Raw genomic sequence first — 21,374 nt, 5'->3', positions numbered from 1 at the left:
AGTGGTTTGCAAACTCCTTTTCACTTTGGCACTTTAAAAACGATTATATTTGGATTTAATGCACTTGGCCACTTTATTTATGCAAATAGTTTTGCACCTTATTATATATTTGTTATTTATTTCTTTGTTTTCACAGATTGATTATTTACTAATAGATTTTACCACGTGAAATGGAGTGTTTTATATGTAGCATAATGGAGATTATTCTGATATAGGAGGGGGAAAAGGAATATTAGACATACCTTATAATCCTGGTGCCGCGCCATTTTATATAATTTTTATAAATAATTGTATTAATTGTAAACATATGATATATAAATTCTAATAAATTTTGTAACCATTGCCGCACCCATAAATAAAGGCATATTTTAATAATAATTTTTGCCTTGGTTTCTTCATCTGGAGTTAGATTCTTCCTGTATTGTTTTGGTTCTAGAATGAAGGACATGCAGCAGGGGTACTCACACAGTCGCATGGCAATAGGCAACGACCAGTGGGCTATTATTCGGCCCGCCTCAACCCCGTGGCCCGAGCATCACCAAGTTGCATGAGGGCAGTTCACGCCACTCACTCGTTGCTTGACAAGACTGCAGACATAATTCTTGGACATGAGACGCACATTTTTGCCCTGCATGATATCGCAGCAATACTGACACTCCAACAGCCAAGACATTTGACCGTACAACGACACTTACGGCTGCAGTGTTCACTCCTTCTGCCTGACTATGTCAAATTGCATTGCTGTACTACAATCAACCCTGCTACTTTACTGCCGGTCCCCAAGGATGGCAGTGATGAGGATTACCTCCAACATGACTGTTCCCAACTCCTGACTGAAGAGACAGCTACTCCATCAAATGTCAGTGAAAATCCACTTCCAAATCCTGACCTGGTGTTATACACGGATGGTTCAAGATATGCTGATGAGTTTGGCAGATTCCACACCGGATACGCTGTTACTACGGAAGACACTGTAGTGCACGCAGCTGCACTCCCTCCCTCACAGTCAGCACAAGAAGCAGAACTTCAGGCTCTGTCTACTGCATGTGTTCTGGCCAAAGACAGGCGGGCTAATATATACACAGACTCACAGTATGCATTTGGTATTGCTCACGATTTTGGGGCTCTATGGGCCAATCGAGGGTTTATTACTACTGCCGGAACACCAGTGAAGAATGCTGAAGCTGTTGAAACCCTCATGGACTCAATCAAATTACCTACCCAGGTGGCCATTATCAAGGTCAAGGCACACGGTCCTAGGAACAGTCCACAGAGTGTTGGTAACGCTTTTGCGGATATGCAAGCAAAAACCGCTGCTCTTCTGCCTGTTGAACTAACCATACCAGCTATGGTGACCACACGCTCTCAGCGTAAACAGTTACAAGAAACACTGACTCTACAAGAACCTGATGATCTACGCCAGACTGAGGTTTTCAGCCGGACCCCACGAGACCGCTTACTGACGATGCAGAGAATGTCTCCAAAGGAAGAAGTGAAACAGTGGAAGGCTGATGGAGCATGTATGGACAATGGTCTCTGGAAAAAGGACCAACTTGTGTGTCTCCCTAAGCGGATGTACCCTGCTACTGCCACATGGGCACATGGGCCCACACATCGAGGAAAAAACCAGGCCCTTGCCCTGGTACAAAAATTCTACTGGGCTCCAGGTATTTCTACAGTCCTGACAGCATTCAACCGTGCATGTAACATCTGTCAGACCTGTAATCCCGGTCAACTTCAACGTGTACCCCCGAAACACCTTGCTAAGCCCGACTATCCTTTCCAAAGGCTCCAAGTGGACCACATCACGTTGCCTAAGTCTGGAAGGTATGAATATTGTCTGGTGGTTGTCGACATGTTCTCCAGTTGGCCAGAAGCATTCCCTGTTACCAACATGACTGCAAAGACCACAGCGAAGAAACTGGTGATGGAAGTTATATGCAGATACGTTGTTCCAGAAGTCGTTGAAAGTGACCAAGGCCCGGCCTTTTCTTCTCATGTGTATCAGGAGGTTCTGACAATGCTTGGATCCACGGTAGCTCTCCATACTCCGTACCATCCACAATCCAGTGGAAAGGTTGAGAGGTTGAACGGCACACTGAAGGGACAATTGACCAAAATGATGCAGGAGACTACGGCTCCATGGCCAGAGCTCCTACCCATTGTACTGTACCACATTCGCACTACCCCTAAGGCAAAACATGGCCTGTCCCCATATGAGATATTGTTTGGTGCTAGGCCCCCAGTTGCAAATTTCCAGCCTCAGCAGTTGTCAGAGGAAACTGACCGTACTGTTCAATATGTTATTCAGCTCAGTAGAAATCTTGCTAACACCCATGCTCTAGTTTCTTCTTCCCTTCCAGATTCAGCAGAAACGGACACTTGTCACAACTTGAAGCCTGGTGATTTTGTGGTCGTGAAAAGGCATGTCAGAAAACACGGACTAGAACCCTTGTATGACGGTCCCTACCAAGTCCTCCTCATCACCCCTACGTCAGTGAAACTGGAAGGAAGGCCGACGTGGATCCACGCATCGCACTGCAAGCTGGTCACACAGACTAGTAGCAAATAAGAGAACATAATGTTTTGGTTTTTCGCATTTTCCATATTATTATTGGTAACCGCATGGGACAGCCTAAATTCCCCAACTTCCTTGAATAATAAGTTTGTACAACATCATGAAAGATTACTGAGAGATTTGTTGGATAATTCCCAGTGTCTGGCAGATTGCTGGATTTGCACTCATTCACCAGTGTCGGCCACAAGTATCCCCTTTTTGGCTATTCCCGTCCCACCTGAGTTGTTTGCCTGGACTAACTGTTCTGACACATTCGCTAACAATGCCACAGATCATGCTAAATTATGGAATACTACTGTCGGTATACCTATTGTGGGATGGGTGGGGTACCCCTGGTGGCAAGGTAACCTTTCAGGAAGCGATACACACCTTCAATATCTAGCCTATAAAGGAGCGACTTGGGTACCTAAGAATAAGACTAGCCTAACCAATCTAGGGCAAGTTCCAACGTATGGTTTACAAATTAGTTTTGATGTGACCTCATACTCTACTGATGCTTTCAAACCAATAATGTTAGAAAGAATGATACATAATACGTCATGGAAATGTTCTAGTCTGTTTTTGCAAGGTTCTAAAGATATCTGCGCTAGCATTCCTGGCAATATACCTTGCAATGAGTCCTCTGGATATGTGCCAGGAACGCCCACTTGTGGGAATCCTAATGTAGGTTATTGTAGTCCTCTAGGACAGTCTCCACCTTGGTGCATGCTCCAGAATGTCTCAGCCTTCATAGACTTAGCGCATAGATTGGTACTGCAACATTCAGCCTTATGGGATTTACCTGTTGATATGTTCTGGGTGTGTGGAGACAATGCTTATAAATGGTTGCCAGTAGGGGTAAAGGGCACTTGTACTATAGGTCGATTGACCCCGGCCACCTTTGTCCTCTCAAGTAAACAGTTGGATACACAGGCTATACCCAAACATACATTGTATAAAAGAGCTGCAGATAACTCACCCCGCCCTTCGGGAAGACCACATGTAGTACAGATGGGTATAGCCAATAAAATTGTCAGTTCTATTTTCATTTACCCTATGATTACACAAATGTGGGATAAATTGGTTAGGGCCACAGACTATCTAGATGATCAAATTTGGGATATATTGGATATACTTAATACTACTGTTGCTGTCCAAAACCAACTTATCATAGTCACTAATCAACATACTGTAGTACTGGATTACCTAACAGCAGCACAGGGTGGTATGTGTCAGGTTATTGGACCCGCATGCTGTCATTATATAGATCCCAATAGTACTATGAAGTTAAAGTTAAAGATAGAGGACATTCAAAGACTTAGAGATCAATATGATAAAGACAATGACCGTAATAAGGATAGTTGGTGGACAGACACCTTCTCCTTTCTTAATCCAGCCAATTGGTTTAAGGGATTTGGGGGCTGGATAGCTGGAATCTTGCAAAGTTTGTTACACATTGCTGCCTTTATCCTTGATATATATGTAATACTAAAACTTGTTTTTTGGTGTACTCCTGTATGTATTAGGAAATTCTGCACTTGGACAGCTAATGATGATACCAAAAGCGCTGCCACCCCTGCTCTTCTCTACACCGATTTCACAAAGTTATCTGATGAAGATGTTGAAGCCAAGCGCATGGCTACTTTCAAAAGATCCCCACCATTGTCATCAACAATTGCTATTCGTAATTTCTAGCATACAGGGGGGACGGGTACGCCGCAACAGCCATGGCTGGTAACATGGCACCAGTCATGTGAAGACCAGTACCCCTCGAGCTTATAGCTTGGGATAGTACCTCTGATGCTGGACATTAATTAACAAAATTTATCTAGGGGGGATTGTGAAGGGTTAAACTAAGATCAAAACTAAAGGCTTCATTTTTTTGCTTGAAACTCTGTCCTGTTTCTCACAAAGATAACATTTTTTTACTTAATTAGGCTATGGTTTATAATTGGTGTAAAGACCTTGAGTGTTCTAACTCGACCAGGGAAAGGACTGGGGGGTGTACCGCTAGATAAGACTTTGAGGCACCTGTTAACATGTTGTTTTATGCCAAAAAGACACAACCATATATGTAGTTTCCGTTTTTTTCTGTATCCTCATAGGTTAAGTTTTTCCTGCATTTTTATAGGTTAAGTGCTGAAAGTGTGTTTTTATACTATTGGTTGAAGTAGAATTTGCTAACATGATAAAAGTACAACACAATAAACGGGGGCTAGGAATCTCCTTTGATTCTCCCAAACAGAGCTACGTCTCCGTCTGGTCATTCTCAGTTGCCGGCAACACCCTGTTAATTAATTTGAAAATCACTAAGGTCAACCGTGAAGGGTCACTTTAGATCCTCCCTCAACACTACGAGATTTCGCCCATTATCATACACCACCAGGCCGGGTTTGAGGTTCACCCTCATCTGACAGTGTGGTATTTGTCAACCAAACAGAGTTGAAGAACACCCAGCTATTGTTTACCCCTGGCTGTGCTGAGGTTCATGGTGCAGGTCTTACTGTGACTAGATGAGAAGCTGTTGCAGGAAGTGGAGTATGAGGAGGAGTAAACATGGAGAGGAAAGGCTAGTGGCCAGCCTTGGTACGCAGTAGCAGCCAACTTAATGGCTAGGGGCCGGCCTTGGCGCTTTTGCACCCTGCTCTCTCGTTTGCTGTGCAGCTGGGGAAGCATAACCACCACCTGTTTCTTCAAACTGCCCACGTCACTCAGATGGCCTTTACGTTATGTGGGGTCTAGGACCTCATCATCTCCCATTGCATCATCATACCTCTCCAGTCTGTCGGTAACTCTGCTGTCCTACTAATCCACTTCTGTCCTCGCTACTTCTCCGCTTCTCCCCTCGGCAAGTCCCTTCATTGTCTTCCAATTCCACATAGTACCCTTCATGTGACTAACACTGACCTACAAAGCTCCCCATAATCTGCCTCACCCATGTATCTCTGGAATATTCTCCCGATATCTCCCACAGCATAATCTCTAGTCCTTCGAAGACCTCCTTATATCCTCCACAATTGTTCCTTATCCAATCGCCTGCAAGACTTCTCCCAAGTATCCTCCATCCTGTAGAATTCTGTGGACCAACACATCCTACTAACCCCTAAATTGGGAACTTTCAAGTGGAACCTGAAAACCCATTTCTTCAGAACAGCTTACAGACTGTAATGACCCCGCTGCCACCTCACCAACACTAGAGCTGCTGCAACGCCCAAAACCTACTATCTCCTTCAACATTATCCTGTGAAATGTAAGGCTTAAATGGTAGAGCCTTCTCCCTTCTGTACCTGTCTGTCACTATTAGTTTGTTCATTATAATTTGTATTTATTATTATTAATTGTTATAGCGCTATTTATTCCATGGCGCTTTACATGTGAGGAGGGGTATACATAATAAAACAAGTAAAATAATCTTAAACAATACAAGTCACAACTGGTACAGGAGGAGAGAGGACCCTGCCCACGAGGGCTCACAATCTACAAGGGATTGGTGAGAATACAGTAAGAGAGGGTAGAGCTGGCCGTGCAGCGGTTTGGTAGATCGGTGGTTACTGCAGGTTGTAGGCTTGTCGGAATAGGTAGGCCTTCAAGTTCTTTTTGAAGGTTTCGATGGTAGGCGAGAGTCTGATATGTTGTGGTAGAGGGCAGTATTTGTGTTTTGTATGTAACCCCTCCTCATGTACAGTACCATGGAATCAATGGTGCTGTAAAAAAATTATAGCTAATAATAATAATCCTCAGCATGATGTTCCATTTAGTCCTCACCGCTGCCCTCCTTGCCAAACTACACACAGCAGAAAGCTGCAGCAGTTGGAACCTGTGTTTCACCATCATTCTCATCATCTGAGAAATGCTGCGGTAACGCGCTGACCATTTGCACTACCCCTCCCATGTGCTCATAGTCCAACAGAACAGATGTTTGGGCATCAGTGTACTCAATCTCTTCCAACTGTTGGTCAGGGCCAGGTGGATGGCCCATGGAACCACAACCAGCAGAGTCATGAAAAAGCAGATGTGACAGCTGCATGACTTGGTGCTAAGGCTGCTTGGCTGATTTGCAAGGGGGTGAGTTGGAAGACAGATGCCTATGGGTCGCAGGTGCAAAATCTGCTCTTTCAGCAGGAGACCAGGTGGAAAACAAAACAAAGAAACTGAAGGCACTCTAAGCCAACCAATCTAAAACCACCTCTACTTTTTCTGACATCAAAATATTCTTTTTTCATTGTGTTGTATTATGTTAGAAACTTCCAATCTGCCTTAGGGATAATTATCTTTGATGTAGCAAAGATATTTGCTAATGAGGAAGTACAGAGTAAAAGTTTGCTCTTCCAGAGATTAAGACTGACTAGGAAATAGAGACTGGCGGGGAACCCAAGCAGTGGTGGTCCGGGAGTTGTGGGGATGTGGGGAATCATTAATAGGACTATTACTATTTTATAGTATTGAGTTTTCCTTTCCATCTACTAATAAAACCTATATATTTTAGGCCACACTCACAACAAGCAGTTTCTTCCCTTGACTCTTCAGCTGAATATGTTTCTCATAGACTCATCTTCCATAGCAGTAATTCATGTATCATTTACCAACGCTGGAATCAGAATTAGCAATACTGCAGGAGATATTCATTACACGTGACATGATAAATAACTACTTCATGATGAGGATAACAGCTTCATTTTTTTACTTTGCATTGAAAAACATAATTGGCTAGTGTCAGTCGCTGACTACATTACCACTAGCCGAATATATAAATGTTTGCATGTATGGGGGGAGTTGGGAGGGAGAACAGTCAGACGAAAGGTTGTTCAGCCAACAGTTATCTAATGTGTATGTGTCACAAGGGTGTCACGTCCTCCTGGAGGACATGGAGATAGATGGTCAAGTTAGATAATGAATCACAGGTCTGCTTTAGAGATGGTTCGATTTATGTCCCATATTAAATGGATTTAGTCTCGTCTGGTGCTGAAGAGGTTAAGACTCTTTCTATGCTGGTCACAAACATGCAACTACATTTCAGCTGCTTCTGTTCTGGTCATTACGTCTTCCTATAAAAAGTGGATAGACAGTCATGCTTTGATGGTTTTTGATAAGGAGGTGGGACCTCAAACTGTCCCTGGAACTGGGACCCTAACTATCCCTGTCCCGGAGGTACTCATGAAGGGGGAGAGGCTCGAGTCTCTGACCTTACTATGTTCCTGTTAAATCCTGGTCTGTCCCCTCCTCCACACTATGAGGTCTGGGACAGATATGTAAGGTAAACAAGACACAAAGACAAAATAGGGATGACAGAAAGCAACAAACATACAAACACCAAAGGTAAAGAGGTATATAGGGAAGGATAGGAAGTTACCAACCAAATGGGAATAGGAGAATGAGGAAAGCATACACAGAGAAGGACTGGCCAGGTTTTGTAGGGAGAGATAATGACCAAATCAGAAGCAGCTGAAAATGGAGCTGCAAGCTTCAGACCAGCATAGAAAGGGTCGTTAACCCCATCAAGACCAAAGGAAACCAAATCCATTTAATATGGAACACAAACACACAGGCTAGATCTGTGATTTACATAGTGATCTTCTAACCCCAGAACTTCCAGGAGCATATGACACACTAGTGACACAGACCTTCTTGTCCCTGCCGGTGAAAGATTTGTTTTCCTGTGCTGCGTGCTAAAGCTAAGTGGTTGGAATAGAGTTGTTGTAGTAATGATCTGTGGATTGTTGTAGTATGTGTGTGTTTATCTCCTGGTCTCAGTTCCTATTTAGTTTATTTCTCCCTGTCCCTATCCTCCTCCCCGGTGTTGGTTAGTGCTTTTGTATGATAGAGGTTTTCGGTTATCCTTGCTTTGTCTGTGTCTTACATTTCTGTCCCATGCCTCATGGGGTGAGGGAGGGGATAGATAAGGGTTTAGCATGAGCATAGTAAGGTTTGAAACACAGGCCTTTCTACCTTCAATAGTACCCCTGGGACAAGGACAGTTTGAAGCCCCCTTCCTTACCGAAGACTTCACAGAATTACATTTTCACTGGCCCCACATTTTGTATCATGGTATGGATCCTTCTGCAGTCCTTGCCAAACAATTGCAGGTTCTGTTCCTTGCTCTGTCAGACCTGCAATTCAGGGTCTCAAACTGTTGGTCTGGCAGGCAGTCAGTCTGAACCAGAACCTGGATAGGTTTTCTGGGGGACGGGATACAATTTTGTGTGTTCTGTGAAGCCTGCAAGCTTTATTTTATGCTTTGCCCTCATTCATCTGGGAATGAGGATCAACGGGTTGTGATTGTTATTTCTCTTCTTCAATGAGATTCTCAATCCTGGACCTTTTCACATCCATCAGACTCACTGTCTCTCTGTACTGAAGCAAGGAAATGTGCGATACATGAAATGTGAATAGCATAATGGCTTGTGAAATCTATGAAAAAACACATGAGATGCTTAGCACAAGATTGTGAGCCCATCCACCAAACGTCAAGGTAATCTCAGATCGGATGGGTACCTGACCTCTCTGCCTTGACGTTTGGTGGATGGGCTCACAATTTTTGGCGAAATCTTGTGCTAAGCATCTCATGTGTTTTTTCATAGATTTCACAAGCCATTATGCTATTCACATTTCATGTATCGCACATTTCCTTGCTTTAGTACAGTAAAATTGAGTGCAGCCATTGATCTATTTACCATATGTCTTTTTTTGGTTATGCACCAGTTCAGACTAGATTGCTGTTCAGTCAGTTTTCCTATATTTACTATGTACTATTTTTTCTGACTTGAACGCCCCGCCCTTCACCATGCTGTGATTTTAATTACATCCAAACACAGTTGGTTCCGACCTTCCTATAAATGCAGGCTTTACCATGTTATTAGCCATAGGTAAGTGTTCACACTAGGCAGAGAGGTCAGGTACCCATCCGATCTGAGATTACTTTGATGTTTGGTGGATGGGCTCACAATTTTTGGCCAAATCTTGTGCTAAGCATATCATGTGTTTTTTCATAGATTTCACAAGCCATTATGCTATTCACATTTCATGTATCGCACATTTACTTTCTTTAGTACAGTAAAATTGAGTGCAACCATTGATCTATTTACTATATGTCTTTTTTTGGTTATGCACCAGTTCAGACAAGATTGCTGTTCAGTCAGTTTTCCTATATTCACTGTCTCTCTGGTCGGTTATTGTTTTTCTTTAAGGCTCTAGGCCTTCATGATAATCTGGGCCGTGTCTCCCTTGCAGAGTCTAAGCTGTGTAAGCTCCAGGCTGGAAGAGCAATTCTGCTCAGAGTTCCGTAGATGGGCTACAGCCACCCGGTGGAACAATCCTGCTTGAAGGAGTCAGTTTTGTCAGGGCATGTCTGAAAGATTAAAATATGCACTAGCACTTTACAAAACTCCTGAGTCGTTGAAGGCCGCCATGGCTCTGGCCATACACATTGATAGACGCCTCAGACATAGACCTGTTGTGACTCCACCCCCCATGGTACTCCCTAAAACTGAGGTTCTTTCTGCATGCTCTGAAGAACCGTTGCAGTTAGGAGGGGCCTCCTCTAAGTATGAGTCTTTTATGGTTTGTCGCAAAATGAGGCATTTCAGTGGGGTATTTGCTTCTTTACGAAAGCACAAAAAGCTGTCGGAAAACTTCTAACACCAGTTTGTGTGTGGGATAACAACTTGGATGCATATATCTCCTCCGCGTGTGTATTTCAGTTTTTCTTACCCGCAGAAGTATTTATTGGTATGAAAACTGAGAAAATATCCATCCTCTTGGATAGTGGGGTGGGAGGCAATATGGTGGATGCTCAGATCATATGGGACCTAGGTCTTCCCTGTAGTACTCTGGTGAAGCCCATCCCTTCATTTCCAATTCGCCATACAAGAGTTCAGTTCCTGGGTTTCTTAGTGTCTGCATAAGGATTTCGGATGGACCCTGATAAGGTCCATGCACTTCTGGAATGGAATCTGCTAAAAAATCTGTAAGTGTTGCATCTACTACTGTAAGTTTATCAAAAACTTCTCGTCGATTGTCAGACCCCTCACTAAGGCTGCTTTCACACATCAGGTTTTTGCCGTCAGGCTCAATCCGGCGTTTTTTGAAAAAAAACCCTGGATCCGGTGAAAGCTGCCACCGGATCTGTTTTTTTCTCATAGACTTGTATTAGCACTGGATGGCCTCACGTTTCGTCCATCTTTCACCAGATCTGGCGAAAAGTGTTTGTCCGGCGTCTGGAAAAAACGTACAAAGTAAAGTTTTTTGTCTGCGGCAAAAAACCGTGCGCTTCCGGCTTTTTGCTTGAATGGAAGCCTATGGGCGCCGGATCCGTCAAATGACGGATTCCATTACCAGATTCCGTTTTTTTAACTGCACATGCGTAGATTTTTTTAGAATCCAATTAGCTTGAACAGCTAGTCGGATCTGTAGAAAACACTGATCCATCGCATCAGTTTTTCACAATCTGCGATGGATCCATTTTTTTCAACATTCACCGGATTGTGCCTGACGGCAAAAACCTGATGTGTGAAAGCAGCCTTACATGGCAAAGAAACTTACGGACTTCTCAAGGATGTCCGACTGCGCCCGTCAGGCATTTTCATCTTTGAAGAAATGCTTTTCCACTGCTCCTGTACTCATTTCTAGCCAATATTACCAAACCATTTATTGCTGAGGTTGATGCATCTGAAGTGGGGGTGGGGGCTGTGTTGTCTCAAAAGTCATCCCCTGGTAAGTGGCATCCATTTGCCTTCTTCTCTAAAAAAATAATTGTCAGCCAAAAGGAACTATGATGTAGGCAATAGAGAACTTTTGTCTATCAAGTTGGCGTCTTTGGAGTGGTGTCACTTTTTGGAAGGGGGCAGTCCACCCTTTCACTGTCATTACTGGTCATCAAACTCAGTTGTACCTCGAATGCCCTGAATATCTTAATCCAAGACAAACTAGATAGTCTTTGTTTTTTTTACCAGGTTTGATTTTAATTTCACTTCCGTTCCTGGGGTTAAAAAAGCTGACGCTATGGTGGTTCCTATTTACAGGAAGGGGTGGTAGTCTCTGCCGTGTGTCATGAGCTGGAGGGAGAAGTATTCAAAGCCCCTTTTTTTCCTTCAGGGAAAATGTTTGTACCATTGCATTTGCATCTCAAAGTTTTAGGGGCACATCATAGCTGGCTCTCCTTGGTTATCTAAGTAGCAAAGCAACCTTGTACGTCCATTCTCATTGTTCTTGGTGGCCAAAGTTGCATCGAGATGTAGTCAATTTTGTGTCTTCCTGCAATGTCTGTGTGCATTCCAAGACCCCGCATACTCGTCCATCTGGAGCTCTTCTACTATAAACCATACACGGGCGGCCATGGACACATTTATCTATGGATTTTATTACAGATCTTCTTTCTACCTTTGGTAAGACTTATCTTAGTAGTGGTGGATAGGTTCTGTAAAATGGTGTACTTCATTGTTTTACCTGCTTTCCCTAACACGAAGACCCTGGCTCAGGTGTTTGTCAAAGAGGTGCCCTCCGATTTGGTGTCAGATTGGGAAACCCAGATTGATCTAAATTCTGGAGGGCATTTTGTTCTCACCTAGGGATGCATCCATTTTTTTTTCAGCATTTCATCCTCAAACTAATGGTCAGACTGAAAGTCTAAACCAAAGTCTGGAGACAAACCTCAGGTGTTTTGTGTCAGATTGGTCATCTTTTCTACCATTAGATGAGTTTTACCCAAAACAATCGTCACAGTGAGTCCACTGGTAAGTAGCCATTTTATATATATATATATATATATATATATATATATATATATATATATATATATATATATATATATATATATATATATATACATACATATATATATATATATACTAGCTGAAGAGCCAGGCGTTGCCCGGGCACAGTAACTAACTGTGGTTGGCTATAACAAATTATAATGATTATCCTCCATCCCATAGTCCAGTGACCATATACCCATCAAACAATCAAACATCCTCCATCCCATAGTCCAGTGCCCATATACCCATCATATATATCCTCCATCCCATAGTCCAGTGCTCAAATACACATCATACATCCTGCATCCCATAGTCCCGTGCCCATATACCCATCATACACATCCTCCATCCCATAGTCCTATGCCCATATACCCATCATACACATCCTCTATCCCACAGTCCCGTGCCCATATACCCATCATACACATCCTCCATCCCATAGTCCAGTGCCCATATACCCATCATACACATCCTCCACCCCATAGTCCAGTGTCCATATACCTATCATACATATCCTTCATCCCATGGTCCCGTGTCCCTATACCCATCATACATATCCTCCATCCCATAGTCCTGTGCCCATATGCCCATCACACATCCTCCATCCCATAGTCCTGAGCTGGGTGGCGCTCAGCAGGGAGTTCCCGAAGATGTGCTGTTATGTAACCTGGCAGTGCGGCCCTGTGTGCGGCCGCTGATGATGCGATTTTCTACGCTGGTAACAATAGAGCGCGGCAGTAATAGAAGAAGGGGTGATTCATTTCTGTCATGTCTGGGGGGCAGACAATAGCTTGGAGCTTATGTTCCCAGGGATGCTAGATTTCTCGCACCCCGTCAGTGTCTGCTGAGGTGTTGCGGAGTGGGAAAACTGTTGCTCATAGCAACCAATCACAGATCAGCTTCTTTTAAACAGCTCTGGTGAAATTAAAGATGCTTATACAGATACTAGCTATTGAACCTGTTCTACGCCCGGGTGGCGAGCATTTATATCATACCTCCCAACTTTAGGGGAAGGGAAAGAGGGACAAAGTCAGCGGCACGCGTAGCGCGCCGCGGCAAATTTTAGGCCACACCCATTTCACAACTAGCCACGCCCCAACCACACCCATTTAGCACTTCTGATCACAATGTTTCGTTAACAATAATTATGAACAAAAAAATATGGCCACACACGACGCTCCATACTGTACAATGGCCATTGGCCACATTATGCTCCATACTGTATAATGGCCCCACATGATGCTGCGTACAGTATACTTGCCCCACGTGATGGTCCATACAGTATAATGGCGCCACATGATGCTTTGTACAGTATAATGGCCCCACACGATGCTGGGTATAGTATAATGGCCACACAATGCTGGGTACAGTATAATGGCCCCACACAATGCTGGGTGCAGTATAATGGCCACACATGGTTACCCCACCCCCATCATTGCCTTCTCCATCAGTACACACAAACACCTTTCACCGCGCTCCCTCGCAGCAGCCGGCAGCTTCCACTCCCACGGCGCTGAATGGTGTCATCCAGCTGCGCCGCTGACTGCTGTATCCAGCATTACAGCTCAGTCCCCATAGAATGTAATACAGCACAGCCCCATAGAATATAATGCTGCACAGCCCCCATAGAATGTAACGCAGGCAGGTGGCAGCCCCCATAGAATGTAACGCAGGCAGGTGGCAGCCCCCATAGAATGTAACGCAGGCAGGTGGCAGCCCCCATAGAATGTAAGGGGTGCTGCACCAGGTTGGTGGAGAATCCGATGGATGGGTGCCAGGGGGAGAGTGGGAGCGGGGTGCGCGCACCATGGGGAGACAAAGTTTAGTTTGTCAGTCCTCCTATGCTGTCAGAGTCTCTGCTGTAACCGCAGCAGGGCAGCGCTGCATGGAGAGGGGGAGAGACACATACATTCACTTACAGTCTGGAGATCCGCTCGCTGCTCCCGCGGTCACACAGACACGGAGTGTCTCACAACTCTGCCCCCGTGCCAGAAACCAGTCCGGGTGCTGCCGCTGTCCTCAGAGTCCGCCCACGTCTATAGTTGAGGAGGAAGCCAGAGGCGGGCGGTGAGGCAACTCAAGGGGGCGTGGCTACAACGCAGTCCCAGGGAACGGAACGAACAGCGGGTACTAATCGGGCTCTCTCTACGTCCCGGAAGTGGGCGGGGCTTCACCGGCGGCCGCAAATTCGGGATTTTAAATGCCCGAAGCGGGACAGCGGGACCCCGGTGCCAAAGCGGGACTGTCACGCTGAAATCGGGACGGTTGGGAGGTATGGCAACACTACCATGTATGGCGGGCAATCCCTGCATGTTTATTGGCTGGGAACTCGAGCACGGCGCTCCATCACCTGTGATACCCCAGTAACAAGCTTGTCCGAGCCCCCGATGCCGGATCGAGTAGTGGAGAGCGGCTCCCTCATCACTAGTATCTACATTATTGTGCTGGAGCCGGGAGAGGAATCATCGCATTGTGGGAGAACTTCTCTGGGCTTCTGTCCTCTCATCCTGCAGGTGTCTGACTGGGTCTAATGTGCAACCAGCGAAGCCGCATTCTGTCCACAGCTGTTACCTCACTGTTCACACCACACAGGGACCCCAAAAGAATCTCAGTGCTGAAGGGTTAATGTCCCCCCCAGTAATGGGGAATCTCCAGCACCTACCTCCACCTGCACTAGGGCAGCACACCACATATATGGCTGCTCTGTGCGTACAGGACCTGTGATGAGGTCACAGGAGGGGAGGAGTCAGGGGTCACATGATCAGGGGCCACAGTGTATGCAGGACTCTGTGTGCTGACATGTATTCTATTCTTCTCTGCTTAATAATCGGGCTCTCTCTACGTCCCGGAAGTGGGCGGGGCTTCACCGGCGGCCGCAAATTCGGGATTTTAAATGCCCGAAGCGGGACAGCGGGACCCCGGTGCCAAAGCGGGACTGTCACGCTGAAATCGGGACGGTTGGGAGGTATGTTTATATTGGTATATGGCCTCCATCCTGGTATGTGCTGCTCTCATCTTGCTCTCCCATCCTGTCATGTGCTGCTCCATCCTGCGCCCCCATCCTGTCATATGCTGCTCCATCCTACACCCCCATCCTGTCATGTGTGTGCCCCCATTCTGTCATGTGATGCTCCCATCCTGTGCCCCCATTCTGTCATGTGCTGCTCCCATCCTGCGCCGCATCCTGCCATGTGCTCCCATCCTGCACCCCCATCCTGTCATGTGCTGCTCCCATCGTGCGCAATCATTCTGTCATGTGCTGCTTGCATCCTGTGAACCCATTCTGTCATGTGCTGCTCCCATCCTGTGCCCCCATTCTGTTGTAATGTGCTGCACCCATAGTGCCTGTTCCTGTTTCCATTCTGCCATATGTTGCTCCCATCTTTCTCTCTCCGGCTCTACTGCCCGAGTGCGGCTGTGCTGAGTGCGGGCGGCTGTGCTGAGTGCGGGCGGCTGTGCTGAGTGCGGGCGGCTGTGCGTGGCTGTGCTGAGTGCGGGCGGCTATGCTGAGTGCGGGCGGCTGTGCTGAGTGCGGGCGGCTGTGCTGAGTGCAGGCGGCTGTGCGTGGCGGTGGTGAGTGCGGGCGGCTGTGCGTGGCGGTGGTGAGTGCGGGCGGCTGTGCTGAGTGCGGGCGGCTGTGCGTGGCGGTGGTGAGTGCGGGCCGCTGTGCGTGGCGGTGGTGAGTGCGGGCGGCTGTGCAAGGCGGTGGTGAGTGCGGGCGGCTGTGCTGAGTGCGGGCGGCTGTGCTGAGTGCGGGCGGCGAGTGCGGGCGGCTGTGCGTGGCGGTGGTGAGTGCGGGCGGCTGTGCAAGGCGGTGGTGAGTGCGGGCGGCTGTGCGTGGTGGTGGTGAGTGCGGGCGGCTGTGCCGAGTGCGGGCGGCTGTGCGTGGCGGTGGTGAGTGCGGGCGGCTGTACGTGGCGGTGGTGAGTGCGGGCGGCTGTGCGTGGCGGTGGTGAGTGCGGGCGGCTGTGCGTGGCGGTGGTGAGTGCGGGCGGCTGTGATGAGTGCGGGCGGCTGTGCGTGGCGGTGGTGAGTGCGGGCGGCTGTGCTGAGTGCGGGCGGCTGTGCTGAGTGCGGGCCGCCATTTTCTTGAAGACATACTGAGGTTTCCCACAAAATGGCGCCGGAAAGCGCGGACTGCGCATGCGCCGATTGAGGGAGAAGGGAGACATTCATTGGCCGGAGTCAGGGGGCCTAAAAGTAAGAAATCGCTGTGGCATGAAGTGCCACAGCGTAATGAGGGCGGGATCCTGTGAAGACGCTACCTGATTCATTTCCGCCGACATTTTCTTAGTCCTGCTCCCGGAATCGGCGCCTGCGCAGTCCGCGCTTTCCGGCGCCATTTTCTTGAAGACACTGCAGTGTGTCTTCAAGAAAATGGCGCCGGAAAGCGCGGACTGCGCAGGCGCCGATTCCGGGAGCAGGACCAAGAAAATGGCGGTGGAAATGAATCAGGTGGCGTAAGTAACAAATAGCTGTGGCATGAAGTGCCACAGCCTCATGGCACAGCAATTTGTTACTTGCGCTACCTGATTCATTTCCGCCGCCATTTTCTGTGTCCTCCTGGTGCCGGAATCGGCGCCTGCGCAGTCCACACTTTCCGGCGCCATTTTCTTGAAGACACACTGCAATGTGTCTTCAAGAAAATGGCGCCGGAAAGCGCGGACTGCGCAGGCGCTGATTCCGGCACCAGGAGGAGCAAGACAATGGCGCCGGAAAGGAATGGCGTGAGGAACAACTTGCTATGGCGGCGGAAAGGAATGGCGTACGTAATAAACTGCTGTGGCATGAAGTGCCACAGCATAATCAGGGCGGAAATATGTGGACGATGTCCCCCTGCTCCCGACCCCCTGCTCCCGGCAGTCCGCGCCTTCCGGCGCCATTTTTTTTTCCTGACACTATAATGTAACGCTAGGAGCTTCGTGCCTGCGCAGTCTACAAAGGCTTCGGACAGAGTGACGCTCCCAGCGTTATATTATAGATATACACTGCTCAAAAAAATAAAGGGAACATTTAAACAACAGAATATAACTCCAAGTGACTCAAACTTCTGTGAAATCAAACTGTCCACTTAGAAAGCTACGTTGATTGACAATCAAGTTTACATGCTGTTGTGCAAATGGAATAGACAACAGATGGAAATTATTGGCAATTATCAAGACACACTCAATAAAGGAGTAATTCTGCAGGTGGGGACCACAGACCACATCTCAGTACCAATGCTTTCTGGCTGATGTTTTGGTCACTTTTGAATGTTGGTTGTGCCTTCACACTCGTGGAAGCATGAGACGGACTCTACAACCCACACAAGTGTCTCAGGTAGTGCAGCTCATCCAGGATGGCACATCAATGAGAGCTGTGGCAAGAAGGTTTGCTGTGTCTGTCAGCGCAGTGTCCAGAGGCTGGAGGCGCTACCAGGAGACAGGCCAGTACACCAGGAAATGTGGAGAGGGCCGTAGGAGGGCAACAACCTAGCAGCAGGACCACTACCTCAGCCTTTGTGCAAGGAGAAACGGGAGGAGCACTGCCAGCGCCCTGCAAAATTACCTCCAGCAGGCCACAAATGTGCATGTGTCTGCACAAACGGTTCGAAACCGACTCTTTGAGTATGGTCTGAGTGCCCGACATCCACAGATGGAGGTTGTGCTCACAACCCAACATCATGTAGGACACTTGACATTTGCCACAGAACACCAGGATTGGCAAATTCGCCACTGGCGCCCTGTGCTCTTCACTAATGAAAGCAGGTTCACACTGAGCACGTGACAGACGTGACAGATTCTGGAGACGCTGTTGAGAAAGAGCTGCTGCCTGCAACATCCTTCAGCATGACCGATTTGGCAGTGGGGCAGTAATGGTGTGGGGTGGCATTTCTTTGGAGGGCCGCACAGCCTTCCATGTGCTCGCCAGAGGTAGCCTGACTGCCATTAGGTACCGAGATGAAATCCTCAGACCCCTTGTGATACCATATGCTGGTGGGGTTGGCCCTGGTTCCTCCTAATGCAGGACAATGACAGACCTCATGTGGTTGGAGTGTGTCATCAGTTCCTGCAAGATGAAGGCATTGAAGCTATAGACTCGTCCGCCCATTCCCCAGACCTGAATCCTATTTAACACTAGGACATCATGTCTCGTACCATCCACCAATGTTACGTTGCCCCACAGACTGTCCAGAGGTTGGCGGATGCTTTAGTCCAGGTCTGGGAGGAGATCCCTCAGACCATCCACTGCCTCAACAGGAGCATGCCCAGGCATTGTAGGGAGATCACACAGGCACGTGGAGGCCACACACACTACTGAGCATCATTTCCTTGTCTTGAGGCATTTCCACTGAAGTTGGATCAGCCTGTAACTTCATTTTTCACTTTGTTTTTGAGCATCATTCCAAATACAGACCTCCGTGGGATATTAGTAGTGATTTACATTGATCATTTGTATGTTTTATTGTTTTCAACACATTCCAATATGTAATGAATAAAGATTTACAACTGGAATATTTCATTCAGTGATATCTAGGATGTGGGCTTTTACACATGCTTCTATAGTCTCCACGTAAGACAAGAAGCTGCGATTATCCGATTGCCTGTGCTGCACACAGCAGGGTTTCAGCCTTGCTGTGTGTAGGAAAAATGCTCACCTGCTATGAGCACCGTCCACAGATTCCTGCAGACTCTGTGTTGCCATGCCAACCTGCAGTCATGCGACATATGTCGATGGGCAGGATTAGTGACACGCTTCCGGCGCAACCACGTTAACTGCCACTATCTGAGATTGACAACGGCATTTAATAAGTTAACAGCCGAGGGTGGATCGTGATTCCACAGATGGCTGTTAGAGATAAATGACAGCTGATCAGATAAGCTGTCAAGCGCAGGAAAACATGCGGGCTCAGCTCCTGAGCTTGCATGGAGTGCAGGGACATGACTTATGATGTACCCATATGTCATAGTTCGTGAAAGGGTTGAAAAGCATCAACTATTGAGGACTCTCAATTGTGGTTACTTGATCGGAGGCGCACAGATGAGGAGGTCTGTTCCCATCAGCACATTTCAATATATTGCCTTGACAGCCAGTGGACAATGGGGTCCTATAACAGTGTCATTAAAAACATAAAGTGAAGAAAAAGCTAAAATACAGCGACATTGTCTAAAGAGCTGAAAAGTTCTATTTCTGGGATAATCTGTCCCCATTACAATGTACAGCCCACACCGTAGATAAATGCCCCTCATACATCTATAGCACCGGCCCAGGGTCACATCTCCAGCCCTGGGAAACTGATCCAGGATGTCGGTGCTGTGTCCCTGGGTAATCTGTGTCAGGAATGGGGAGAAGGGGGCATTTATTAGCCGGAGTGGTGGGTGGTACTGTACTGTGGGGGGCATCTTGTGGTATCAGAATGTGTGTGGGGTGGGGGGGATGGTGGCACTGTGGGGACAGCACTGTGGGGACAGCACTGTGGGGACATCATACTGTGTGTGTGAGGGGATGGTGGCACTGTGGGGGCATTATACTGTGTGTGGGGAGGATGGCGGCACTATTTGGACATTATACTGTGTGGGAGGATGGGGGCACTGTGGGGACATTATACTGTGTGTGGGGGATGGCGGCACTGTGGGGACATTATACTGTGTGTGGGGAGGATGGCGGCACTGTGGGGACATTATACTGTGTGTGGGGAGGATGGTGGCACTGTGGGGACATTATACTGTGTGTGGGGAGGATGGTGGCACTGTGGAGACATTATACTGTGTGTGGGGGATGGTGGCACTGTGGTGACATTATACTGTGTGGGGGATGGTGGCACTGTGGGGACATTATACTGTGTGGGGGATGGTGGCACTGTGGGGACATTATACTGTGTATGGGGGGATGGCGGCACTGTGGGGACATTATACTGTGTGTGGGGGATGGCGGCACTGTGGGAACATTATACTGTGTGTGGGGGGATGGCGGCACTGTGGGGACATTATACTGTGTGTGGGGAGGATGGCGGCACTGTGGGGACATTATACTGTGTGTGGGGAGGATGGTGGCACTGTGGGGACATTATACTGTGTGTGGGGAGGATGGTGGCACTGTGGAGACATTATACTGTGTGTGGGGAGGATGGTGGCACTGTGGAGACATTATACTGTGTGTGGGGGATGGTGGCACTGTGGTGACATTATACTGTGTGGGGGATGGTGGCACTGTGGGGACATTATACTGTGTGGGGGATGGCGGAACTGTGGGGACATTATACTGTGTGGGGGATGGTGGCACTGTGGGGACATTATACTGTGTGGGGGATGGTGGCACTGTGGGGACATTATACTGTGTGGGGGATGGTGGCACTGTGGGGACATTATACTGTGTGGGGGGATGGTGGCACTGTGGGGACATTATACTGTGTGGGGGGATGGTGGCACTGTGGGGACATTATACTGTGTGGGGGATGGCGGCACTGTGGGGACATTATACTGTGTGTGTCAGACAGGGGCAATATACTATGGGAGCAATATGTGTTTCCTGACTTCCAGTTCTTCATAGTTGCGTCATATGTATCTATCAGAGGAGAGGGAAGAAAGCGTTATAGTTCTTAGTAATGGGGAATCTCCAGCACCTACCTCCACCTGCAGAGCCGCACACCACATATATGGCTGTTCTGTGCGCACAGGACCTGGGATGAGGTCACAGGAGGGGAGGAGTCAGGGGTCACATGATCAGGGGCCTCAGTGTATGCAGGACTCTGCTGTGCTGGTTGTCATGGTGCTGGATGAGGGGAAGTTTCTGTGTGGGGTCAGGAGGGGTTTACAGGGTGGATGTAGCAGAGCCGTGTGTGTACGAGGTGTACGGAGCGGAGCCGTGTGTGTACGAGGTGGACGGTGCAGAGCCGTGTGTGTGCGAGGTGTATGGAGAGGAGCCGTGTGTGTACGAGGTGTACGGAGCGGAGCCGTGTGTGTACGAGGTGTACGGAGCAGAGCCGCTTGTACGATGTGTACGGATCGGTGCCGCGTGTGTACAGCGTGTATGGAGCGGAGCCGCGAGTGTACGAGGTGTACGGAGCAGAGCCGTGTGTGTTCGGCGTG

General features: G+C 47.8%; 1 protein-coding gene across 1 annotated transcript in view; it reads right to left on the bottom strand.

Moving 5' to 3' along the window:
* Positions 1–20,995, bottom strand: part of LOC143766165 (uncharacterized) — a 48,027-nt gene extending 27,032 nt beyond the window's left edge. The window contains exon 1 of the mRNA XM_077253631.1: positions 20,913–20,995. The gene's annotated coding sequence lies outside the window, so the exon portion shown is untranslated. The remainder of the gene's footprint in view (positions 1–20,912) is intronic.
* Positions 20,996–21,374: the final 379 nt, after the last annotated feature.

The sequence above is a fragment of the Ranitomeya variabilis genome, chromosome 4, assembly GCF_051348905.1.
Source record: "Ranitomeya variabilis isolate aRanVar5 chromosome 4, aRanVar5.hap1, whole genome shotgun sequence".
NCBI lineage: Eukaryota > Metazoa > Chordata > Amphibia > Anura > Dendrobatidae > Ranitomeya > Ranitomeya variabilis.
The sequence above is the reverse complement of the archived record's forward strand: the minus strand, read 5'-3'. Positions and strand labels throughout refer to the sequence as shown.